The sequence below is a fragment of the Rhinolophus sinicus genome, linkage group LG01 (assembly GCF_036562045.2).
Source record: "Rhinolophus sinicus isolate RSC01 linkage group LG01, ASM3656204v1, whole genome shotgun sequence".
Lineage (NCBI taxonomy): Eukaryota > Metazoa > Chordata > Mammalia > Chiroptera > Rhinolophidae > Rhinolophus > Rhinolophus sinicus.
Window position 1 is genome coordinate 67827795 of NC_133751.1, and position 27976 is coordinate 67855770.

The window sequence follows — 27976 nt, forward strand, 5'->3', positions numbered from 1 at the left end:
AGTGGGGGGAAATATAATAAAGAAAATATAGTTACATAAAAGTAGAAGCAATATTTTATGGAAAGAAAATTGAGGAAGCACAGTGATAAAAGCAAAATAGTAGAAATGGTGTGGTTGAGGTCAGTCACTTCTGTGAGAAAAATGTCAGATGAAAGGTATACTTCTTAACTGATAGGTTCACCAAAAGTCTAATATCATCATCAGTTAACAAGGAAAAAGAAGAAAAAAAAAAGTCAACTTGTAACCCATTAGGAAATCAGCCCTACCCACAGCTTTCTAGGAAAGAATATTCTTACGATGGTGATTAGAGAAATGAAAACAGAAAAAAATGTTCAAAGGAGGACAGTAGTAAATTGCTTATACCCTAAATTGAGCATCATTAGCACTTTTATAGTTTGGTGGAAATTGCTGTGTGAAAGCCAAATTTCTGTTTACAAAAAGAAAATGATGCTATAGTAGCGAATGGATAGTACTGCGTAGATTTAAGACATGAGAAGCCATTGTGGTACCAGTAACAGTACCATGGTGAAGAAAATTAACAATGAGGATATACATTGGACATTAACAGGACTTTGACATTAATTTGATAAAATGTTAGTAAAGGAAGTAGAACTATAGGGCTTTAAAGAATTGTTGTAAATAATCGTCTCACTCTACTAGGTCATGTACTACAAAATTAACACTGAATCCATCTTAAAGACGACCTACTTAAGACAAGGTCTCACTTACAGTTATAAGGACTGGTGAACAAGACTATCTGAAATAAACACAGAAAATGCTCTTTGGTTGGACAGATATTTAGTGACATTTCATAAAAGAATTTTGTTTCCTTGAATAAGAGGAGCATCTTCCATTATATCGAGTAGCTATAGAATTGTCATCCTACATATTTTCTCAGTAGCCAAAGGTCAGAAGTAAATAGAGTAATACCTTGCTATGTTCAGAGGCTTGCTATGTTTATTTCTTTGTGTACTTTTTTCTTTAACCACTGTGAGGAAGTTGTCTTATCCATGACTAGTTTTCTTCAAAGTTGGTTTTTAGGTCTTAACAAATATGAGAAAATGAGATTTCCACATCCATTTTTTTGTATTCCTTTTGCTTTATATTAATGTTTAAAAAATGATTCAGCCATGATTTTAAAACTTGCTTTCCTTTTGGTGCACTTGTCAGTGAACTCAATTTTGATATTTACTGATCTCCTAAGCCTCTTCAGTTTCTTGCATATCAGATGCATGAGAGAAGTAAGATGACGTAAGAGATCAGTACGGCAGGTCGACTCTCCACAGGTTTTCATCATATCTGAACTGAGGATGATAGAAACCAGAGCCATTGGATTCCTGCACAATGCTTTGTACAAAATAAGTGTGAATTTCCCTTTTTCTTCCCACCCCCGAACAAGCAGGAATCCGCAATAGAATTGAAGGTAGTTCCAATGCCATGGCCATCAAAACATCTGAGTGAAGCACAGAAGATGCACATACACATGTATCCCTTCCAGAGAACCAGATAGTTCTCGGTCAGGACTGATCTTAGTAAAAATTAAAACCTGCTGTAACCCAAAGCCAGCTTATTCACTGGCTTCATTTAAATGCATAAATGTTATTTGAGAACAAAAAAGATATCCAAGTACACTAAGAAAAATTACTTGATTATAAATTGTGTCTAGATGGCGCATTTATCACTGATGAAAGCACTGCGATCACTGGTCTGAGAATTACAAACAATGTAAAATTAATATAAAAAAATGAAAATGCACCCTTTAAATAATGTTGCAATAAAGTTTAAACCATTTTCCATTCAGTGATGGAACATTTCTGTATCCTTATTGTAAGCCTTACACATAGTAGGCACTTAATAAATACCCGGTTAATAAAGAATTGAGTAATTGAATGAAAATTGTAAGCTCTTCTGTGCCATGAGGAAAATGGAGGCATTGCTCCTAAATCTGCATGTCTGTAGTCCACACACACACACACACACACACACACACTCACACTCCTAATCTTTCGGATGTCCAAGCCCTGCCCCAAAGCGTCTTCCACTGCAGCCACATCCATTTTCCCCCATTGACAACCCGTGGGACCCTTTCCTCAGGCACCATCACTAGGGTCATTTTAAAAGCCGCTTCTTTTGACCTTTACTTCCATTTAGTCAGTCACTAAATTCTGCCAGTTCTCCCCCAACAATATCTTTCAGTTGGCCCCTTTCTTCTCTTTATTTTCAGGATCTCACAGTGGGTCTTGGAAAGGATGGCCCTTATCTCCTGTCTGAAGCACTGGAAATAGGCCACCCTTCCTTCGGGCTGCTTTCATAAAACAGTCCTTTTAAGCATCTGAAATAATTGCTCTTATCCATCATTTTCCTCATCTCATTTCTTGGCGTAGGATCCTACACTGCTTCTCTTCCACCTATAGATTAAAATCCAAATTCCTCATCTGGCTCTAAAGCTCCTCTGGCCTCTTTTTCTTCTGCAACACCAAGGTCCCCATCAATTTCTGTTTCCCCTAAAGTAGAATGAACAAGGCTTTGGTTTAGCATCTTGGCAAACTTCATGAGCCAGGTGAGTTGGTTCTGCACAGAGCTCCACACACCTGCAGGGACCCGCCTGCTCTTGGTTGCCCTGCTTCCTGGACCCCGGCCAAGTCTGTCAACTTGCCTTTTCCCAGCCCCATGCTCTCGTTTATGCTGTCTCTTCACTCTGTGGTGCTCTTCTCTTTCACTTCGGGAAATGTACACCCATCCCTCCTTTCCGCATTCTTTTTGTATCCTATTTATTACACTAGAACCTTCATAGTCTCTGTGTGTACTCTCTTTGTGTTGAGCTGTACACGTTAAGCAGTTTTGCCTTGTATGGGTTTTGTTGTTCTCTCCCTCCCAACAAGATTATAAACATCTTAAGGCAGTAGGGAGCATTTCCTTAAGTATGGTCCAGAATTCTCCACATAGAACTTCTTCAGTGAATGTTTGCTGACTTCTTGGTGAAGCATGTGGCCACTAGATCTCAATGAAACATGTAGATTCTCCATTCATGATTTTAAAAAAAATAGTCGTATGTTGTGAAAGGATTCACTGCACATCCAAAACCTGGCTCTCCAGGCCAGAAGCTGGATAATGTTTGAGGGCAGGTAAAGCACGCAGGACCCTTCTACAGGGTATTTAGTTGGAAGGTCTGTCGTGTGAAGAACATCAAAGGACCTATGTTTCCTGGACAAGCAGTCGTGCTCAGCGGCAGTGGGCCAGCCTTGCCATTCAGGAGAGGAAGTTTGCCAAATGTTGTCATAATATTCAAGTGGGTTTGTCCTTAAATGAACACATCTGATGAGCATCCCCACCCAGGCTGCTTTTTGAAGATGTAAGTGGGCAACAAAGCACAAGTGTGACTCAGTTCAGCTGCCAGAGACTGACTGGCTCCAAAAACATCCACACCCACCTCTCTCCACTGTGCAGAATGTGCTATTTCACTCTAGTTGTGCCAGCCCCATGGTTGAGAATCATCAATGAATTGGTAAGGGAGAGAGGCCATCAAGATTTTCCCTGTACTTATGGATCTCGAAAATTCTTCATTAGAAAATTTTAACTTACTCTCTGAAGATCCCACAGGGACAGCAATTATGTAAGAAAACTTCCTTCTGGCTCAATTTCTGCCCACCTGATAGTATCTGATGGCAGTGTGTGGGTTGCTTCAGAGCACGTAGTTTCGGGCTTAAAGAAGACCTAGAATTAAATTTATGTCTTGCTCCCCAAAAAGCACTGTCTCTTGGGAGTATATGGAAAGGCCTCTTGTGGCCATCAGTTAAAGAACCATTTTATGAGGATGGTTCAGATCTAAGATTTGAAGAGATTATTCCTTTCATCAGGGGCTTGGATTATGTCATTTTAAGTAACGGTGAAGACCCCCTTCCTTCAGCCTGATAAAGGGAAGCAGACTATTGAGAAGCCCGTGGTGTCCCCGCTATGGATTCTCAGTGATAACCTTTTAACTGCCCCATGGCTACCCTCTACCTCACTGCAAGGTAGGGATTATTACCCCCAACTTACAAATAAGAAAATCGAGGCTTAAAGTGATCAAGGGGCTTGCATAATGGCACACATCTCGTGAGTGGCTTTGTTAAACACCCCGGTGTCTGGTGCCCAAGCCAATGATCTTAACCCTCATCCCCGCTGCCTTCTGACCAGATGCCGCAATGCACATGCGAGTGTTGTGCAAACTAGCAAGAGGTGTACAAATGGGAGTGTATGTGGGAGCCAGAAAGTCCCAAGAAGGACAGTTTCCAGGTTATCCTGAAAAGAGAATAAGTGGTTTTTATTCTGAACACCCTAAAGACACGAGCAGCCCTTTTGGTTATACACAAAAGGCCCTAAGCTGTGCTTCTGAGGCATCCAGATGCATCCAGTAACAACAGAGTCGTGTGCCTTTTGGACTAGCCTAGCCTGGAGCATCAATATCCAAAGCAGGTTTTCCCACCTTCATATACAGGAAGGCTCATGGCTAATGACATCCCAAGGAGAAGGAGGAGGTGTGAGCAGAATTCTTATATTTTAATATATGCATCAACTTCATGAGCCATTTCATTTCAGTTTCCTGACAGGCTTTCTTCATGATCACCACATGAAATAGGCAGTCATTCTTGTAAATTTATTAATGGAGTAAAATTGGTTCCTAAGAGAGATACTATCCTCCGTGTTCTAGACGCTAAGTAAATACAGACCAAATGAATGAGTCACAGTTAGTTTTTGACATAGCTGGGAGTTACCCTACATATTCAAAAACTTGGTTTTTAAGAACACTTCACGTAATTTTTTTGGCCTTAGGTGATGTGCCTTTTTACAAAATAGATTTCTCCCCCCTTTGCAAATTATTGTGTTTCTTGTTGATTCATTTTTGTTATTTCAAAAATGGCTCTCCTTGGCCATTTTCAGCATTTGAGCAAGAAGGTAAATAATTTGTAAATAAAGAGATGATATAAATAAACTGTTATTTCAAAAAGTCTTTAATGAAATGAAACTTGAATGATCACTGTTTTGAACTTCCTTTATCTCTATGACCAAATCCACTAAGCCTGGCTGTGAATACTCTTTCCCTATAACAGGAAGTCGTGTTGCGCATTTTCTATGAGCAGAAATCTGAACCCTCTTGTTCACTCCTTTCCCTGGTGACAAACATAGTAGGTGCTCAATGAATAGCTGCTGAGTGAATTAATAAATGAATTACCTCTGATTTGTTTGTCGTTTAGTTCTGAGGTTTCCTGGTGAGGGGAGAGACATCTTTAAACTAACATTTACCTATTTCTTGAGATTTTGCGTGCTTACTCTCAAAGGTAATTTTTGTATGAAAATCTGTAAGGAAAAAATTTGAAAAGTTTTTGAGTTAAGCTATTCTATAAAGAGAGCTCTTTTCTGTCTCAGAAAATATTGATTGCTTCCATTTTGGTATTTATGGCCATTGAAACTGTAACTTCTTTCTTGGTCTTAAAAGTGTAAACTACTATATTATTATAAATATATACTGATGTTAAAAAGCTTGAGGAATATAAGCCCTTGGGTGTAGACAGGTAGGTTTAGTCTGGAAAAAGCCCATTTTCTAATAGAGTTTATATTAGCTAAAGTATTAATTGTTGTTAAGAAAATGAAGTATCAAGAAGTGGGCAATTTGGTCCCCATCAGGGAAGTCGGAGATGGTAAGGGGCGCTGTCGTCGTTGGTCCAAGTACTCTCTCTGTACGAAATCTCATCTACTCCATTGATTTAGCATGCGGAGAGCCAATAGGACTCAGAAATGATTTGTTTTTTATGGTTTTCTGGGTCCTATACACGTGTGAGATTTTTTGGTTTCAGTCATTGTTATCAGTTGAGACTCATGGCTTCACCATCGATCTCTCCACCTTTGTTGCACAGTGGTGCTCCTGGGACCAAACCCTGTCGGAGACTGTGCCAGCAACCGTGCAGCAAGTTATCAGTCTGTTGAAGGTATTTATACTTTTGAAAATGACTTTGGCTGTGTTCTTCAGAAAGGGTCTGATTCACCTGAACCCTGCCTGCGCACCTCACTGCCAGAGGAGAAAGCCCAAGTAGGCGGAACACATGTATCTTTTGTGTACCAGTCTGCTAGACCTCAAATAAGATTAGTGCTAACATGGAGAAACAAATTTCCTTTTCATTCCACAACGTAACTTAGCTGCTTTCAGATGCAAAAGCCTCCCACACACACATACACACTCCATTCTCCCTCCCCTACCCTTTCCCCTTTAATTCCTGCCTGGAATGGATTCCTCCCAAATGAGGATAATCCTGCCTTAGCTGTTTACTCACTTGGTTACCTTCCTGGGCTCCGCACAGTCCACAACAGGCTTTGCCGCTTTTATTTATTCCTGCCAGAATGCACTTAGGAGTTTTTATTATTGTTATGGCTGAGGTGGCACTTTAGCTTTAAGCCCTTATATTTATGGTTTATAACTTTCTCTCTAAATTGTATGCTGGACTAGAATTTGTCAAGCGTAGTCTCTATTTAGATACAAATGTTTCGTAAAATTTAAAGAAAATGTTGGGCATGGCAGCCAATCAATATCCAAGAATTCATTTCACTCACCTGCTTTCAGAGTCAGCTGTTATACCTCGATGCCTCATGTATGGAACACGCCTGGGTTCTCAGTAATAAGCCATAGATGCGTACCTAACCTAAGGAAACGATTATGGGGGGGGGGAAACCTCTGTGTTTTTCAATAAAATAAATTTAAATCATCATTGTTTTGTGTTTCAGAAATACCTTTGGACAGCCAAATGATGGTTAAATTATGGTTATTCATTCTTTAATGGTAATAGTTGATAATGGTGCTATAAACTCCAAAAGAGCTTTGCAAAACCTATGTTACATATATTACTTCATTAATCTTCATAACAACCCTATGAAATAGGTATTATTACTCTGATAATAAGACTCAGAGAGGTTAAGATATTTGCTCAAAGTCACCTTGGCTAGTAAGTAGCATTAAAACGATTTGAATCCCTATCCCCTCATCTCTGGAACCTTTGCTTGTTCTACTAGATCAACCCATAAACCTAAATATTCTGAGCTGCTACGCCCTTTATTAGTCGTCCCACATGAATACATTTTGTCATATGTTGAAAGAACACATGTACTACAGCCCACAGGTTGTTTGTTTTGTTCATTTGTTTTTAGATAGATTCTCTTTCCTTCTGCAGAAGATGGTTAGTTTGTAATCAGAAGTAAAGGTTAAAGGACCTATAGAGGAAAGAGACAAATACCTAAACAGGAATACGATAATCACTCAAAAGAGGCATTGTTTTTTAAAAATAAATGTGCTTTTCCAGTATTGTTGATTATATAAAACTCTAAGCAGACATATTACAAGTTGAATCCTAATCTGTTGTGCCTTATATTCCTCCCCAGGAACTCTACCACAGACACAATTAAATTAAATATATATTACAGAAAATCAGGTGAGGAATGTTGTAGAACTGACAGAGAGTGGCACTAGAAACCTTCATTTTAAATTTCATGACTTTTGTGCAATTAGAAGCTCAACCTAACATTGCATTAGCTTAGGGGTTTTGTTTTGTATTTTTTCTTGCATTCAATTATAGATACTGAGTTAAAGCTATGGATGTTAATATTTTAAGCCTCCGTTAATGGTTGTAATCGATTTTTTGTATTATTTTTTGCCATAATAATCAAAAGCGCATTTAACCTGGACAGGAAATAAATCTAGGATTCTAGAGATTAATATTAAATCTGCTAATGTATTGTCCTCCCATCCCCTGGAAGCCTAGGGTATCTGATGCTATATGCAGACATTTACAGGTGACTAGAATCTCTGGAAAATGGCCGAGGTTTCAGTATTTCTCTTAGAATTGTCATAGTAGCATTGTTTTTCTAGTTTCACAGTGGGATATATTTTAAGCAAATGGAGGGTGGGGATTCAAAGATTAAAAAAAAAAAAGAAAACTAAAGGAATTGCTTAATTTGTACATTTAACCCTGTATCATGTTTCTTCATTAGGGATATTTGCGATACTGATTCAGTACCAAGCACAGGGGGCAAATGGGACAGAAAGGGCACTAACTATATTGAAGATGGCACTAGAAATTTGGAGGGCTCTTAATAATTAGGTACTTAAGCTCACCTAGAGAAGTGATTAGTGCTTAGAAGTGGAGACATGGCTACAGGAACATAGATAAATTGGAAGGGAACAAAATGTCCAGCTTGCCGCAGTTATTTTAAACAATTGTAGCCTGCACAAGCAATGCGGGAATAACTGTTCATGCTGCTTCCACAGCCTCCCAACAGTCTGCTTGGTCCCAGTACGTATGACTATGGTGGTACAGATGTAGCCTGAGCATGAAGATCCTGGGTTGTTTTTTTGTTTGTTTGTTGTCTGTTTTTCCTATCTCTATCAGTGACAAACAAGATACTCTCAGATAAACCATTCACTCTCCTGATTTTTCTAGTCTCCTCCTTGTGACATGGATGACATGTCTTCCACTCAGATATACTAACATTTATAACATATTCTTAAAAGTCGTGGGTTGAAGACAGTTTACAACTAAGCGAAGATGAACATTTATAGCAATCACTCCGCAGACACGTAGTAAGAGCTCACGGGAGGCTAGAGGTACAAACACGCATGAAACATTGTCCGGGAGTAGCTACAGTCTATGAGGGGTGTGGGGAACCGCAAGGGTGGGTACAGTCTATTAAAGAGCAAGTAGAATATGACAGGAATGCTATTTGTGCCTTTCAGAGGAGGACATGATGCTGGACATCTGAAAAGCATTAATAAGTATGTATAATGGTAAAGAAACATTAATAATAATGGGATGTAGTGGAAAGCGCACTGGACTAAGAGTTTGTTCTGGCCATGCTGCGTACTGTGTGTGATCCAGCAGAAATCTTTGTTCCTTTGTGTCCTTATCTATGTAATGGGGGAATAGCTTATTGCATATGCCACAAAGTACATTGAGAATCAAATAAAAACTGTGTATTGGCCACACTTTGAAAACTTTATAGTGCTCCGTAAACATCTAGCATTGTAACTATCATATCACTAGAAATGGTGGAAAACCCACATAATTAAATGGGTGATTCAGACCCAAACTAATTTCACGAAAAAAAAAAAAAAAAGTCAAATAACTGTGACAGAAGGAAACGTTGATGCTTCTATTGTATGAATGATGCCTCTGACTAAAATTTTGTTATATGGAATTGATATTTTCTGGCCACACAGTAGCAAAATAATTGTGACTTTTCAGCATGAGAGTCTTCTGAAACTAAGACAGAGAAACTTAAAATTGAAAAGAGCCTGGACACTTATACATTAAAGATGACAGGATGAAAAAGAGGAGGATTGTGCTTTTCCAAATGTCAAAATTTAAAATGCTAATAAAATCCAATAAACAGGATATTTACCATGACTACCACGACTCGCAAAGGTTAGCGTGGACAGGGACCGGAAGCCATGGAAGGTGCGAGGGACAGCAGTCAATGAGGATGCCGGTCGGCGTGAGCTGTACTCTCACCGGCATGTGCGCAAGTCCTGGAGCTGCTGCTTTCATAGATTGAACCTGACTGTAAGCGCATTTATTAAGAGACTTTTTAACATGCACATACTAGTTCATTACTGTGTTTTGTTCCGTTTTGTTTTGTTGCATAGCGGAAGTTACTTTTGCATCTCAGTGAGAAAACTGTTCCTACATGATTTACCGCCAACAGTTTGAGTAAGATGACAGAATACGCAGACACAAGCAAGACCTGTGTCTACACATCTCAGAAAGAGAGCAGAATATTCAAACATGTGTATCTTGCACTTAATTTAAACTGCGTGGTTGGTTACCTATCTCTTCGGCAATTCAGTATAAAGTTTTATTACTGTGAAATAGAATAGGGTAGGGATTTATGTCACACAAAAATGAATTTCCATGGATGGGAACACACATGAAATAATTTAGGTAAGCAGTATGTCAAATGAAAATTTAAGATGTTAGAGCTGGTGATGCAAAGGGAGGAAGCAAAGAGGAAGTTTGGGTAATAGATGATAAATACATCACCAGGGAAAGAATAAGGACCACAGTTGCTATAGGAAGTTATTAGTAATGGCGAAGAACTGTAGAAAACGTTAAAGAATGAGTTTCAGGACCAAGAAACCAAAGCAAGTGATTAAATGAGGGGGAAGTCTCATTTTGAATGTCGATGGAAAGTATAACACTTAAAATAAATGAGAACCCTTAGCGTTATACCCAGGAGTGAATGAAAACCTCAGGCCTATAGAATTTCTGTACCTTTAGACACTGGAGACATTTTTTTAACTTTCCTTTTGCAAAGGTTACTGAAGGAACAGTGGTGAGCAAAGCTGCTGTCACCTCTGCAAAAATCCTTCCTTTCCACTGATTCAATTGTGTTTCAGAATAATCCCAGTTGTGAGAAACAGGATGTGAGAATGTTCACCCTCAGAGCTGCTCACGGAGTGCTCTGCTGGTTTACGGTGTAATCAGGTATGACGGAAGCGTATGAAAATCTTCCTTTTGTCATTCTGTTCTTCTTCCCTTTTTTATATGTTTTTGTGAAGAAATTCCTAGCAGTAGGTCTCTGACATACAAATTAAAAGAAGTAGAATTGTTAATGTGCTTTCGGGGCTCTAGTCCTCAAACATAGGCTAAAAATTTCAAAAGAACTGAAAAACCAGGATAGAATTTAGAATTTAATTAGCTAATTTAGATAAAGGACAGCGGAGAAGGATAAGGAGAATTTAATGTGTCTGGTTTGATGCCATCTACCAAGAGAAGGAACACAGGAGCAGGAAGAAGTTTGCCAAGAAAGAACAACTCATGGCTTTGATTTGGGACCATTTGTCTATAAGTTGGCTGCAAGATGTGTCAATTTTCATACAATGTCCAAGAGACTAGAGACAAGCTCCAAAGAAAGTTCGGGGCTGGAGATAGAGATTCGGGAGTTATTTGTGAGGAAGTGGTAGGTGGAGCCATGAGGCTGGATGAGATGTGACTCCAGGAGACCGTGTGAGGAAAACAGCCCAGGGAGGGATACTCGTAAATTCCAGCACTTAAAGAGTGGACAAGAAAGAGGAGCTAAAGAAAGGCTGAGAGGGGACTGTCTGAGAGAGAGAATGGGAAGATCAAGCCAGTATTGAGGAAACCAAGTGTGGCAGAGGGGCTGTGGTGAGGCCAACTAAAAATAAAACAGAAAATGTCCAAGGAATTTGGTTTGTAAGAGGTCGAGACTGACGCTGAGAGCAAAGCACCTCAAATGCAGTGATCTGTTTGAGATGATAGTTTATAGTCGTATTTCATAAGTGGCAGTGGTGGTGGAAGTCCCTTGTAACTCAAGATATTTTTCTTAAAAATCCCTTAGTTCTCATATTTCTCAATTTATCTCTTCACTTATCCCTCCCTTTGGTATTATTTTAATTTTTCAAAATATTGAATTTGCACTTTATTTTAAGAGCATGGTTATTAGGCAGGCAGTACACAAAATGTGTAAGAGGCTGTGGTTGTCACAATATGATTTACACGCGCACACACACATACACACACCTGATCATCCCCACCTTTTACCTAAGTAGGACAAGATAAAAACTAGGATTTTTTTTTTTTTTAATCACTACTGCTTTTACAACCTTCAATAAGTTTCAAAGTAGGTATGTTCTATTCAGCATTCATTCAACTAGCTAGATTTCTGTGGAGGATGAAAAAAAAATGAATGAAACACATACAGTCCCGGAAGTTCTTACATATCGGTAAAGAATTCATTATAAGGTGAAAATATGGTTAAAGAGACATAAATGAAGTGTCTTGGAGGGAGAGCCAATCTCTGGTTTAGGGGGCTTTTAATTAAGGTATTTATTTTTTTACATTTATGTTTAACCTTTTAAACCTCAATTACTTTTGCAACGACCTAATAATATTAGTTCCTATAATACATAAACCTCCAAATCTCAGAGGCTTAGTACAATACAAGTTTATCTTTTGCTCATGTAAAGACTGCTCAGGAATCCAGGTTGGCAGAGGCTCTGTCATCTTTAGCACGTAACTTCTAAGGTCACCTTGAGTGTGACATCCAGCCAGCCCACTGGTCGAGAGAGAGCAATAACTGCACAGCAACTTTTCATGGACTAAGCTTGGAACAGCATGTGTCACTTTTGCCGACATCCCACTGGCCAGAATTTATTCACAAGGCTGTAGCCATCTGCAGGGAGGGCGGGGAAATGGAGTTTAGTAATGTGCCCAAGAGGAAAAGTAAAGGGTTTTTTGAATAATTAGCCTGTGACTACCTAGGGGCCAGGGAGGGCCTTGGGGTAGGATTTAGACTTACAGACAGTGGGAGCGTCCCTGCAAAAGTGATGCAGGATGGGAAAGGGAGAAGGGGACTGCAAGAAGAATCAATTCCAGCTTCATCTCCATGCATAGGGTCCACAATGTCGGATGGGACCTGTTAACTCTCAGTATAAGCTCCTTAACAACATTGGTCTCTCATCTGAGAGAATTAGTTTATTTCAGAGAGAGAAAAAAAAAATCCTACAATGCACAGCAGTTTACTTCACTGGATTTCGAATGTTAAAGCAGAGAGCGATCACAGACTTTCTCCTTATAAGCCCTCGTTTCAGAGATGAGGGAGGGGACTTGGATGAGGCCATGCCCGCCGGCAGATGAGAAAATACTTTGTATACCCTTAGATTATAGCTGGATCATACCCAGGGAGGCATTGTCAAAACCAGGATAACACCAGGGCCTCAGCTTCCATTCCAGTTCTCTTTCTGTGAGGGAGGCACAAGTTTTAACATTTGAGGGGTGGCGGGAGAGGAGGGAGTTCAATTTCATTCACCACAATTATGTAGAAATAACCATGGCGCTTCATCACAAATTGTTTCTGTCATCATATTTTAAATTCTACTGTCAAACTAAAGGAAGAGAGCTGATGTAAAAATCTCTTCTGTGGTAATGAGTATAGTCCATATTTATTCTTTATATAAAAAAAAGATCTTGTTTTTATTCTATAGACCACTGTATATGTCCTCTTCTTCTCACACCTCATGTGGACATTTAACAGTCCAAATACACAGAATAAGGATAGATGAAATCAACATGTTTACTATTATTCTTTTACCTAAATTTCAACAGAAAGAGGGAACAAAAGGTGAGTGATGGATGAGTTGTATGGCTATAATTGAGTTTGTGTTGCTTTCATTGTTATAAAATTTTAATTGGCATGGATGCTTAAATGTATATCAAAATGCATGTCACAGCTTTTGTACAAAAATAAATTTGACTTCAGAACATGTTTTCTTACGTGAGAATGATGAATTGTCTCAAAACTTGTGATACTTTACTTATAAAAATCATAAGGTCAGTTCTTTAATTAAAAGATAAAGGAAAGTACTCAGTGTTCACGTAGTCAAATCATTTATATCAGGATAATCTAGTAATCAAAAAAAAACTTATGAACGGAGAGATGTAATCTATCTTCAAAATAATTGGCCTAAGAATGACTTTTTTTTATAGTCTCATAAGACCCACCTCTAGCACGCTCACATCTCAGTGCAAGAAAATGGAAATAACACAGGGTACAACAAAGAATTTGTTCTAAATTAACTCAGATCAGTTTCAATTGTGGGGCTTAATTATTTTTTCAGTTTAAGAATATAGCTCCTATATGTAAATATTCTCTTTTCCAAAACAATTAATACGAATGAATATATAGTCAATCTCTGGTATAGGAAATATAGATACAGTCACCCCTCAGCATCCACAGATTTATCATCCTCACATTCCCAACTGCAGATGAAAATACTGTTTTCAATCCTCGGTTAATTGAATCCGCAGATGCTAAGAGCTGGCTGTACTGTTCTATGCCATTTTATATAAGGGATTTGAGCATCCAAGGATTTTTTTATCTGCAGGGGAGTCCTTGAACCAATCTTCCACACTCACAGAGGGACAACCATATACATGTAGATAGATATATAGATATTTATACAGAGGATGCCAAAAAATGTATACACATCTTAAGAAAGGAAAAAACTGTATTAAAATTATGCTGATGGTAACCACTTTGAGCAACTCTTGTAATTGCAGAAGTCAAATGTGACTTGTATTCATCTTTTGTTATCAGTATATATTGAGTATTATAATTTTAATACAGTTTTCCTTTCTTAAAATGTGTGTACATTTTTTGGCACCCTCTGTATATATAGGTATAAAATACTAGATTGGAATTACAGTTGACCATTGAACAATGCTGGGATTGGGAATACCATCTCCCACATAGTCAAAAATCCATATATAACTTTTGACTCCCCCAAAACTTAACTGCAGTCTTCCCCCTCATATCCACGGGTTTCAGATCCATGAACTCAACCAACTGCAGATCAGAAACACTGAAAACAATATATTCGATGTTCAGTTAGGAATCCATGGATGTGGAGGCCCGACCATGCTAATAGGCTAGTGTGGACTGGAAGCCTTACCGATACACAAACAGTTGATTAACACATATTTGATATGTTATATGTGTTATATACTGTAATCTTACAATAAAGTAAGCTAGAGGAAAAAATGTTAAGAAAATCATAAGAAAAAGAAAATATATTTCTTTATTCAAAATAATCTGTATAAGTGAACCTGTGAGATTCAAACCATTGTTGTTCGAGGGTCAACTGTACCAGTAAATATATTTTTGTTAAGTGGTACATAATGCAGCCGTGTGTGCCCTCATCCCTGCCTGTGTGACAGTTTTCTCCATGTGTTTCTATAAAGGCAAAGGAGAAAATACTTTGCATACCCCTTAGATTATAACAAGGTATTATATAATGAAATATAGCTGAACATTTATACACACCACATCTGAGAATGTCTGTTGATACAAGTCTAATGGTCTAGCCGTATCTGGATGTGTGAGTATGTATGATACGGCTCTACAAACCTAGACAGCAAAGCGCTTCCTTCTCGCTGCAGTCCTGTGAAGTGATCTGGACATTGTCTTATCCTCCCAATATTTTGGCAAACAGCAGAGGCTGACTGATAAACCAGTGCTGGACTGAAGGCCCGAAAAGATTCTGCTTCCCAGATAAGAATTGCCCTCCTGTGAGGCTCCCACCAGATTTTTGGACCTGCCATCTAGTGGCCACTACAGTGATAAGGCAGTGGTAACATTTTGGTCTTCATTTGAAACCTGGGGTTTAACTGTGGCTCCTCTGCAGATAAATCTGGAAGCGTTCCACCCATGGAGCTATAGTCCCCTCCTCTTTCATTAGACACTGCCGTTTTCATGGAGCAACGTCAATCAGAACATTTGTTATAGTCACAGGAAAAACAGATTTTTCACGCAAAACGATACACTTCCCACCTGGAATTTTAAAAAAAAAGAAGAAAAGAAAGAAACCAAGTCTTCCATTATTGAAAAGAGATCTAGAGTGGCAAAGGAAGAGGGAGGGGGAAGGAGAGGGAGCTGGAGAGCAGGCATATATTCTGTCAAGTAGTTCTGCTTGTGAGACTAATTCTTCCAAACTGTGCACCCAGCAGAGTAAACCTCTTATTTTGCTGCTTTTGCTCTGATCCCCCACGTAGCTGTAATATTCTAGTTGTTTTCCCCGGTCCTATAAACCACGTAGGCATTTGATATGATACATAATGTTGGCAAAGGAGCAATTTACAAATGACTTAAGTAGGTAATTATTTAGTAGAATATAGGTCTATAGAAATGTATGTTACTGTAGCAAAACCTGGTAAGAGGTTAGTTTTGTTTCGGTGTTTCTATTATAATCCCTGGTTATTAGTTTTCCTTTTTCCAGGGAGTTATGAGCGGAATGTGAAAATGCACAGTGGGCTATTATTATTTATTATTTGTCAAAGAAACAGGAATATACAGAGCAGAGGCCGGTTTGTGCACTACGCCAGCCGTCCCCAGCCCCAAAGACCTCACAATACAGCTCTTAAGTAGGTGCTGAAAAATGCAAGACAGAATGAAAACAGATGGATGAATGATACTTATTCAATATCTTAAATATAGAACTCAGTGGTGCAGGTGTATCTTCAGATGTTATTTGAAAGAAGAGACAGACTATCTTGGCATTGTGTCATTTATTCATAAATATTATAAATTTTATATTATTTGAGAAATTATTCTAAGTATACAGAATGGTTTGAAAGAAGTTGTGAAAGCCAATTCCCTCAAGTGAGACAAAGGGCAAATTGAATGAGAAGCAGGAACTGAATACACAGAAAGCGGAGAAGAACCAGGTCAAGGATGGAGCCAAGGGGAAATACATCCCAAGGGGATACATAAAGTTTGATGGAAAACAATCGCAAGGACTTTTTCCTTTTTAAGAAAGAATCGAATCAAGCAAGAAAAAAGATGATCTTGGCAGCTATGTCCTGAAATACTACAATTGCCGAGAGACTCCAGGAAGAGTAGTGGCAAAGGCCATGATTTAGTTACGGAAATGGCAGTGTAAGAGTGCATAGTTCTGTGTGGCGGACAGAGGATATGGTCCTGAAGACGATACAAGAAGCAGGAAGAATAGTCAGGTTAAGCCTAAAGCAGAATCAAAGGTGCGAAAGGAGTTACGGTTTTCAGATTGTGGAGGAAGACAAAAATCAGTGACCCTGTTCCGTGAAGCCGTCGTATTTTTCTGAGCATCCATTGTCCGTTATGTATCCGTGCACCCATTATGGCGTCATTCTGCACGTCATTACGGAGTGTATCATAGATGTTAGTTGGCATCCCTGACTTGAAAACAAACCTATGTTCAAAGTGAAAACCTAAGATGAACACACGTTAAACAATTAGAAAATACAAAGCAGCTAACGTTATGAGGCATAGTGGGATTTTTAAGAAGGTGGAAATCAGCAGGCCTCAGAGTTATCATGGAAAAGCCATCCAGGAGATGAGACTGAAGCTGAGACTTGAAGACTTGATTTGTGGGGAACTGACATTAAGAACAGAGGAGAAATATGAAATCATCAGGATAGAAATTAACAGAATAATTTGGGGAAGCAGTGACATGCCCTTACCATGTGAAGTGGACGGTTTGAGCAGGATGGTTAGGGGATACAGGTAGGATGGTAAACTGTGTGTGAAACTGAGAAAATGTGGATTCATCAGCCTGTGATGGGGCCATTCATGAATTCATTCTAGAAATATTTGTTGACAGTGTATTATGTTTCGAGCACAAAATAGACAAGATTTTCTTCCTTGTGGAACTTACATTCTAATGAGGGGAAAATAGAACCTCCCTCGAACACAAAGCAGACACATAAATGAACAAAGTAATTTCGGATAGTGATTAGTGCCATGAAGAACATTAAACCGAGGGATAAAAAAGAGAGTGCCTGGTAAGAGTACGGACAGCCCAACATAGGGAGAAAGGAGAGTAAATATTTGAAAGTGGAAATTCTTAAGACTTGGAGATAATTTGAATAGAAAAGACAAAACAACAGCACAGGTGATTTATAGCTATCTACACTGGGAAGTCATAGGTTTGCTGACGCCAGTCATATAAACTGGGAAGATGGAAAGTAAGAGCGGAAAAGTCGAGAGGGAGTAGGAAAGCTCACTGTTCCCGTAAACCCACCTCGTGGCAGCTATCTACTAAGCCCCAGGATGCTACCCCTAATTTCTTAAAGATTTTAGCCACTACTGCACTAATGCCCTTTTCATTTCTACCTCATCACAATTCTTGGTCATTTCTGTGTCTAAATATATGATCCTTCCAATACCTTGCCTCTGCCAAGTCCTTGATTCTTTTGTGATCTGTCCACTGCCCTACCTTAGCTTCCCACTCCCAGGGTTATACTTTTGACCTTTTAATTACTAACAATTACAACTTCTCCATAATCCCAATTTCAAGTGTCCCACTCTCCAACCACTGCCTAGTTTCCCAGCCTAATCACTCCGTACAGCAATTCCTGAAGCCCACCGAGACCTCTAATTCATTGGTTCTACACGTAGCCCCTTATATTCTCACTGCCATATAGAGTGTGGAGTCCATGGAAAATGATTTTAATCATGTCCTTGCATACACCTTGAACACCTTCCATCTTCTCTTGCTTCGCTGTCCTTTCCTGGCAGATCTCAACTCTAGTGATGGTATGCAGCTCCCTGTCTGTTCCATGCACACCTGCCAGCTGATTGTGGCTGGTGGAAAACACCTAGTAAACTGATGACCCTCCCTTTAAACTGATGACCACTCAAAGAGGCTCTTAGTGCTGGCTGCTCTGTAGTTACTATGCTTCCCTGCCCAGTCACTTCCCCATATCTCTACAAGAATATCTCCTATCTTTCCCTCTCCCAAACTTCCAACATCTCCTCCCCTATTCTTACTCTCAACTTATGACCCTCTTCCTACTTCACTGAGAAAATAGAAGCAATCAAAAAAGATCTTTCACAAACATGCACTCCCCAGCACACCTACCCTCCCATCTGCACCCATACCCACAGACTGCTTTCTCTCCTACTACTATGGAAAAACTCTGCGTGCTCCTGTCTCAGCCCACCTCTCACTGTGCATTAGATCCCATCCCCTCTCACATACTCATAAACAGAGCTCCTAAAAGAGCTTCCCTCTTTCTCTCACTTGATCGATTTTTCCTATCTACCAAATCTATCTTTCCTATCAGCATACAAACATGTTGTAATGTCTCTTACCCTAAATAATACTCTCATCTGGCCCCACGCTCCCTGCCAGCTACTATCCCATTTCTTTCATTACCATTATAATAAAACTTCTCAAGAAATGGTCATCATCACTATAGACACTCTCCATCCTATTCTATAATCTTCTCATTACCTCTGCACCCACCAGGGTCGTAACACTGCGCACGCTGACATCACCAGTGACTTCCGTGTTGCTAAATCCATTAACCAGTTTTCAGTCTTCATCTTCCCTGATCTCTCAGCATTGTTTTACCTGGCTCATTATGCTTTTCTCCATTAAAACACTTTCTTTACTTGGCTTTCAGTCCACCACACTCCCTTGATTTTTTTCCTACCTCACAGATCATTTCTTCTCCGTCTCCTTTGCTGTCATATTCTCATTTCCCCAACATGTGAACACCAGAGCATCCTAGGACTCAGTTCTTGAACCTCTTCTCTTCTTTATCTCTGTTCACCTCCTTCATGTTCACACACAAGCATATGGTTGAAGCTTGTATCTCTCATTCACGCCTTTACCCTGAATTCTAGACTCACATAGTCGATTGCCGACTCAACATTTCCAGTGGTAAGTCTAATGGGCATCACCAACTTAACATTCCCGAATGGGATTTCTTATTTTACCCAACAAATATATAGTCTTCCCCACTTTGGCAAACGGTATCTCCATCCTTAGACTTGCTCAAATACAAAATTTATCTCCCAGCCATTTATTTTTCTCACAAATCCAACCTATCAACAAATTCTACAGTTCTACCTTCAAAATACATCCAGAATCTAACCACTTCTCATTCTCACCATCGCTACTACCCCGAATCAAGCTATTATTATCTCTTGCCTGGATTATTGCAATAGCCTCTGGATTATCTTCCCTGCTTCTAGCCTTATCCCTTACAGTCTACGTTAAAACAGTAGCCAGAGTCACTCTTTGTAATATATGTAATGTAATTTAAGTCAGACCATGTCACTCCTCTGCTCAGAGCTCTCTAATGGCTCACCACCTACGCAGAGGGAAAGCCGAAGCCTTTGCTGAGCTTGAAAAGACCCTTAGTTTTCCCTATTACTTCTGTGTCCTCATTTCATACTTGACCTCTCACTCACTCGTCTCAAGTTCCATTAACGGCCTTGCTTTCCTCACCTACATACGTTCCTCACCTCAGGGCCTTCACACGTGCTTTTCTCACAGCCTGCAGTGCTTTCCCCAGGTAAGGCCTGTTTGCTCACCATCTTCAGGTCTCTGTAACTTGTACTCCCAAGTAAGGCTTTTCGTAATCACCATGTTTAAAAATGTACCCCCTCCTTTTCTTCATTCCCTTCAGATGTCATATATATTTAATTTACATATTTATTTCCCCTGGCCGAGGAATATAAGCCTCATGATTGCAGGGTTTTGGTTTTGGGGTTTTGGTTTCTTTTTTCTGTTTTGTACTCTAAGAAATCCCCAGTGTCCAGAACAGTGCCTGATGCATTAAGCATCTTCAGTAAATATTTGCTGGATGAATTAAGAAAAAGAATGAGTACTTTTTTCCCTGAGTTCGCAGGTGTTTCTATTAAATGCAAAACTTAATATTGTGGCATGGGCCCCATGATTCTCCTTGGCAAAATTTTCAGATTTTTCAAAATTAATTTTTGAAAGTAGGAGCACTTTATGCAGACTAATCCCAAATATTAGATAGGCCACTATTTCTGTTCAGAACCCAAAGCAGCAACATCTAAAACATTTACTTTTTTTTTCATTTAGTAAATGTTTATCAGGGAATATGGGTGTTTTAGACACAAGTAGTGACGTGTGCAAAAGCTCAGAAACATAAGAGAACTTAGTACAATGGACTGTTACAATATTACAAGTGACAGATAATGGAAGCCCCTGCTAATGTGGTACAGTGGGAATGAGAGACATAGAAATGTGAAAAACATCAATAAGCCAAAGGGCACTAGAATCAAGAAACCTGGTTGATGGAGAAAACAAAATATTATTTACCAGGATCATGCTATAAAGCGGAAAGGGACTATCAAAGAATTAGATTAAGAGTGGAACTTGAGCATAGAGGACCTGAGCTGTAACATTCCCTTTGTAGGATGTAGACTTAGTATCCCTCATTGTTCTAGTTACTATAAAAACATCCAGTGTGTTCGTTGGTGACTCTGGTAGAATCATTGTGGAAGGTGTTTCCAGATCAGACCTTCTCATTCTTTCAACCCCCTGACAGTTGAAATAGTTTGAGATCCTAAATTTTCTACCTCGTAACCTCACCCTTCCTGAAAGTGATTTTTCTTTCTTTTTTTTTACAGAAATTACTAGATTAATAAATAGAATATTATATGTGTGTATAGATAGATACACACACATAATAGTTGAAACCCCAATTAACTGTGAATATTGCTTTCTATGCACAAAAAATCTCCTTTGGTTATTAAAAGAAATTACATTTAGAATTACAAATCTGGTGATTATTTGAGGAGAGATGAAAATCAATAGGTGATTCCCAGGTAGGAGGCTTGGGCAGATCGGTGAATGGTGACGCTATTTGCCCACGTAGGGAACAAAGAAGGAAGAGAAACTTTGAAAAAGATGATTCAGCTTTGGATACATTGAGGAACTCAATTGGAATTGTCCAGTAGGTCATTTGATATAAAGGGTTGGAGGTCAGGAGAGAACTAATGGCCCAAGATGAAGATTTGAAATTTACTAACATATTGGTGATAATTAAAGTTGGGAGACTTTATGGAAATTAATGGATGTCAAGTGGGCAGTGGAATATATTAGATGAAAGTATGTGTAATGAAACATTGCCAGATCTAGACCTGTACATCAAGGAACTTATAATCACTCATATGACATTTTCTTAGACTGGTTTTCTCTTAAATTCGCTCCCTCTCATTCCCTACACCAACCTGTATCCAATCTCCAGCTTTTCGTTCTGTTTAAAAATGTCTATGGTTTAATACCTGGACCCTTTACATTTAGCAGACATGCCGTTATCCGTATGCAGAGAAAAAGCGTGTATGTGAGATCACTCTGTCAGTGAACTCAAAAGCTCTCGTTATTTTACGAAACTCTAGGATGAGCCTGTTGGCATGATGACAATGTTCCCTAATCTATGTATTCTCTGAGTTCTTGTCAGGTTTCCTTTCACTGGTGTGCATCGTATTCTTCTGTTATAACATGAAACCACTGGGATGGTTGAGGAGATCCCTGTTAAAAAGTGAGAAGGATGTCATCTTTATTCTTTGTCTTTCTGCTTGTGGGGAAGGACATAGAGGCAATCGGTTATTCCCGGAGGGCCAGTCTCCCTGGAAGTCAGCCATCCTCCAGAAATGGAACTTTCAAGTTTATTTTTTTCCTAATTCTTTTTTTTTCTTGCCTTGCATCATTTAAAAATGTTTTCTTGCCGTGCCACTTTTGTCACCTCTATACCGTGGTAGGTTTATTTATTTACTCTTTTATTTTTGAATACCTTACGTCTGTTCTTTCTCCTCGTACTTGAAATTTTCCTGACAGAGACAGCCCTTGTATGGAAAGTTTGTTGGGTTTATGGTAGTAGTTATAATCTCGATTTTCCCGAATTTCTAGGCCCTGTGATCATCAGGGCCTTCTCTTTGCTATGCCTCTGTATTGGCCGTCTCACTTTCTTTCTTGTGTCTTACCTTCATTCCACCAAAACAGCTTCTGCAAAATGTGTCTTCCTCACCAATCATAGCACTGCAGTGATGGCGTATGCAGCCTCTATGGTAACTGGGACACGTGCCACAATACCAAGACCACTGGGGCAACCTTCATAGTGGGGAAATCGGTGCGTGCACTCCTCTGGCACCATGGAAGTTCCCCCACTGACACCGGAATCAGATACTACTATTTTAATATGCAGGGCAAAGAAGGGAGCAGAGGAAACGCTATAAACCCAGTTTCTCTACAGGCACCATATTGGGTGTTAGTGGAACTCTTGAAGTTCCTTATCATGAATAAAACTAGACTGGTGTGCAGCTCCAGACCAGACATGGATAAACTGCTTGAATTAAGGGAGAACCTTCCTTTTTCTTACAGTTACATGCCTAGTCTCTAAACAAGCTGGTTTTATTGAAATTAGGATATACAGAGGGTGCCAAAAACATGTATACACATTTTAAGATAGGAAATCTGTATTAAAATTGTAATACTCAATGTATACCGATAACAAAAGATGAACACAAGTCACGTTTGACTCCTGCAATTACAAGAGGTGCTCAAAGTGGTTACCATCAACGTCCAGATACTTCTGATTACGGCGAACTACTGCTTGAGTAACACTGACCAAAATGTCCACGTACCTACATTTTTTGGCACCCCCAGTATTCTTAGGTAAGCTCAAGGAAGTTCTAATACGCTATGAAAATTATTCACTGACATTGCAGAGACAGACTCTTGCAGGCGGTTTCGCCCACAACTGCATGTTGACCCAGTGGGGGCCAAAGGCAAAAATGGCTGTGTCTTAGCATGCCTTAGAAGGGGGCAGTTCTGTTGGATCATGAAAGGAATGAGAATGAAGCAAAGCGCTTCCTCTGGTTGCTTCCTCTAGGACTGCACTTCCTCCCACAAATGTGGAGGGCCACACTCCCAGGGACAGCCCAATAGAAACGAAGGACCTGAAGCAGGGTTTTATAACCGTGGCCTTGTTGAGATTTGGGGGCCAGGTAAACCTTTGTTGTGGGGGGGCTGTCCTGTGCATTGCAGGATGGTTAGCAGCATCCCTGGCCTCTGCCCACTAGATCCCGGTGTCAACTTCTCCAGTCTTGACAACCAAAAAGGTCTCAAGATGTTGCCAAATGTTCCCTGATGGGGGCAAAAAGTTGCCCCAGGTTAAGAACTGCTGGCCTAATGTAAGAAAAGGGTAAGAAAAGAGAGTTGGAGTATTCCTTCAAAGACCCAGGATATTCATTGTTAGTCATTCAGCAGGTATTACTGCATCCCTGCTGTCTTCCACACACTCTTCTGTGTATCAAGGATACAATGCCAAACAAAGGCCTGCCCTCATGGAGCTTACTTTCTAGTGGATGTATGCCACATGTTTCTGACCAGCTGGATCCCTTGATGCCAATGCTTCAAATGCTTCAAGCCAACTGAGGGACAAGAAAAGGAAAACACAAGTTCATATTTAAAGACTCTTTTTTAGTTTATGAACCTCAAAAACGGCTTTGATTTAAAAATGAAACTTGGCAGGCAAGTGATTAGTTCATATGTTTTAATTTATAATATGTTTTAATCATTTTGGGTGTTTTCAAAACAAATGGTGAGATTAGGGTTGTTTTTCTTTTTTCCTTCTATTTTTGGCCCCTTTCCTCTGGAAAGTCCTTCTCTTGTGTTTAGTTTTTGGTGTTCTTAGCGTATTGGAAGAACACTTTTAAGTATTTGAAATGTGTGCCTGTGGATGAAAGGAGATGCGGAAGAAGAAACATAGAACCCTGTGACCTTTACTCGAACAAATACCGGCACCCAAACCCAACGCAGTGTTCAGACATCATTTCCTCAAGGATGCCTTCTCACACACAGTACCCTGACCCCGCTGCTCTCCCGCACGCTTCCTACATCCATACCCCAACCGTAAGGAAGGAATGGCTGTGAAATCAGTTGCTCAGGTGTTTCCCTTTAGAATGCAAGCGCCGTAGGGCTCAGTGCATGCGTGCTCTGTCCGCAGTTCCGACTTCGGCACAGGGGCTGACGCACAGGAAGTGCTTCAGAAATACAGACGGTGCCAAAAAAAATGTATACACAATTTAAGAAAGGAAAAAACTATTAAAATTATGCTGATTGCAACCCCTTTGAGCACCTCTTGTAATTGCAGAAGTCAAACGTGACTTGTATTCATCTTTTGTGATTGGTATATATTGAGTATTACAATTTTAATACAGTTTTTTTTCCTTTTTAAAAATGTGTATACATTTTTTTGGCACCCTCTGTTCCCTGACTGTGGGTGACCCTACCCCCACTCTCAGACTTCATGGTTGGTCATTATTTTGTAGATGCTGAAGTAACACGTAAACTCCTACAATCACACTTAAATGAGAAAGTCCAGAGAACAGCTTAAGTTCATTAATCTTAGGGATATTTCAGGCTTCCATAGAGATTGTAGGAACATAAGGGAAATAACAGGGCATGGTATTTAGGAATATTTTTAAGTATTACTAACACCCTAAGCATTGTTCAAGAGTTAGTGGGTTTAGAGTACAAATGCTTATGATTGTCGAGTTAAGTTACATAATGTCGAGTTAAGTTACTTGTTTTCCTGTTTGATGTCTATTTCCCCCACCAGAATTTAAGCTTCATGAAGGTGGAGAACTTGTCTTATCAATAACTAGATCCTCTGTGCCTAGAATGATATTTGACACATAGTAGGTATTCAGTGAATATTTGCTGAATGAATAAATGGTAGGCATTCAATCAATCCTGTGTTGATGGATAGATTAAGTGCTTGTTAGTACAACAAAAATGCAGTAACATGATATTTTTATTAATTCATTCCTCAAGTATATTTAAATTTTTCCTATATGCCCCACATCCTAATATCCTCTCTAGACCAGTGCCTAGCACATAGTAGGTATCCAACACGTATTTAATGAGTGAATGAGCTCATTAGTATTCCAACATATTTAAATATGGTTTATTTACTAAGTGTATTAGTTTACCAGGGCTGCCATAACGAAGTGCCACAAAACTGGGGGGCTTAAACAACAAACTTACTGTCTCCCAGTTCTAGAGGCTAGACACCCAAGATCGAAGTGTCAGTAGGGTTGGTTCCTTCTGAGGCCTCTGAGAAGAATCTGTTCCATGCCTCTCTCCTAACGTCTGGTGGTCTGCTGGCCATCTTTGGTATTCCCTGGCTTGTGGAAGCATCACCCTGACCTCCGCCTCCATCTTCACATGGTGCTCTCCCCATGTGCGTGTCTGTGTCCAGGCCTTCCCTTAGGTAAGAACACCAGTCGTATTGGACTAGGGATCCACCCTACTTCAGGATAACCTCATCTTAACTTTAGTAGTCACATATGCAATGACCCTGTTCCCAACTAAGGTCACATTCGGTGTTACTAGGGGCTCGGTCTTCAACGTCTGAAATTGGGGAGGACACAGTTCAACTCATGACACTAAAACAATGGAGAGCCTCAGGTAGCGATATTTTAAAGGTTAAGTTCCATTTTGAAAACATCAACTTCTGAGAATAACATCTAGTTTTATGATTCTAAATGGAAATTGATATGGTGATATTAATAGCATTTACTATATTACACAAAAACTTGTGTGTTCATAGAGAGGAAACACGGAGAACGTCCAAGAGGCATGAGTGTATGTACATAGCACATTTTGTCAAATGGTGTGTGACCAGACAGTGGGTCATGTGGGGAAGACTGTTTGAGATCCTGAAGGGATTTGTATATGAATCAAAGGTATTTGGTATTTGGACTTTATCTTACAGACATCAAGGGACCAGCACGGAAGTCAACACTCAGTGAACTGTAGAAGGGTATAAAAAGGGTGAATTTAGTATACATGTAAATAATTCAATGAACCTGACTTTAAAAAGAAAGAAATAAAATGATGAGGTTGAAGAATGGACCTTGGAAACTAGCAATTCAGAGGTTTTTGGTGACTTTGGCAGTTTAATTAGGAACCACTAGAGAAACCAGATTTTACTGTGTTGAGGAATAAACCAGAGTTTGGGAAGCATGAAGATGGTACAAAGGAGGGGAAAAATCAGCTCCACTGAATGTGGTGTGTTTTTTTTGTTTGTTAATTTGTTGTGGTTATTGTTTGTTTAGATGAGGACTGCAAAAGCATGTTGGCGGGCAGTAGGAAAATGGCAAATGTAGAAGGCAGGAGTAATTGATACAGTAAGACCCTGGAGGAGGGCATCAGGGGCTAGAGAGAAGAGTCTCTGGAAGGTCATGGCTGGGTTCTGACAGAGGTGGAGTGATGGGAAGACCATTTGCCGGCCTCTGGCTTCTCTGTGAAAAAAAGAGGCAAAGCTAAGAATTGAGAATGAAGAGTAGAAGGTAAGTTACAAGTTGTAAAATAGCGTGATGAATGGAAACTGGGAAGTGAAAAAGGAAACTGACTAGGAACAAATAAAGAATTATAAAGTAGTTCTGAAACCCCAGCTCAAGTTGGAAACCAGGACTCTGGAGGGGCACTAGACTGTACAGTTTTGTCATTTTTCTCCTGCTTTGCTCAGCAGCCTGGGAGCTGAGGAGAACACGCACGCGTGGGTTCACCTGGGCTCAAGAACGAGCTAAGTACAGTTGAGAACCATAGATGAGGGAACTGAAGGAGCTGGTGTGTGTCTTTATATTTAACAACCATGAGGGTCTGCCCTGGTAGAGAAGAAATTGGAGATTAACAGTCTGGGATAAAAGAGAAAAAAATGAAAGTCAAGAAGTCATGGTGCAAAGGTAGAGTACTTGTTTTCTGGAGGTGCATACATCCCAGTAAGGGTGCCTGCTGCTACCGCACATATTTTGTGCCACCAGTTCCAGACTGAACACTCTGGGGGGCATAGACTGGCAGGAACATAGCCTGGAGGTCAGGGTTTCATTGCCAATTTTGCCAGTAACCTAAGGCTGTCATCTTTACCACCATTATCACAGAAGGCTGGTTCTTAGGGAAAGAACGTACTTGTGTATGTAAAAGTAGGGGCAATGGTAATAACTGTCAAGAGGCAAATGTTTTCACTTTTTGCCTCAGATTCCAAAAGTGTTCTGATGTTTCCCTCAAAGTATGCTCTGTCATTTCTCTTATTTTAAGATTCTCTCTTTTTCCTATTAGAGAGTCTCCAGTCCTGCACCCCTCTTTCAGCATTCACACTCCCTTTCTGTGTTTCTTCTTTCTCCTTGCTTCCTCTTGTCTTTAGACATTGAATGTTGTCATCTGTTTCAGCAACCTTCCCCCACCCAATGACCAAATAAAATATTCCCATAAGCTTTGTACTGGAATTTTTTTCCAAGAACACAGGGCTAAAAAGTCGGTGTTTGTTTAGAAAATGCTTTTACGTACCTTGCAGAGGACCCTGTACAGCTAAGCCTTCATACCCTATGCATTCAGATGGAGCCATGTGCCCTCCATGGTACTCATAAGGAGACCGAGCTCTGCTCCTGTGGGCCCTGCCTCCATGTGTCAGACGGACAAAGCACCCACCATGTTATCTGCCGTGAGAACCCATGCTCTAGTTATCCTTTACTTGCTTGAGTGACGTGATGAACATCATACATAAGGTTTAGTCATTTCCTAAACCCCATGAGAATTCCTAAGCTCCTTCTCATCTTGATATTGTTTACA

The 27976-nt window shown here is 39.8% G+C and overlaps 1 protein-coding gene across 17 annotated transcripts in view; it reads left to right on the forward strand.

The window, feature by feature from the left end:
- ZBTB20 (zinc finger and BTB domain containing 20) overlaps positions 1-27976 on the forward strand; it is a 779143-nt gene that overhangs the window by 555679 nt on the left and 195488 nt on the right. Inside the window, exon 7 of one of the 17 annotated variants that reach the window (XM_074331585.1) lies at positions 5895-5966. The exons of the other annotated variants lie outside the window; for them this stretch is intronic. The gene's annotated coding sequence lies outside the window, so the exon portion shown is untranslated. The remainder of the gene's footprint in view (positions 1-5894; positions 5967-27976) is intronic. 17 annotated transcript variants of the gene reach the window in all.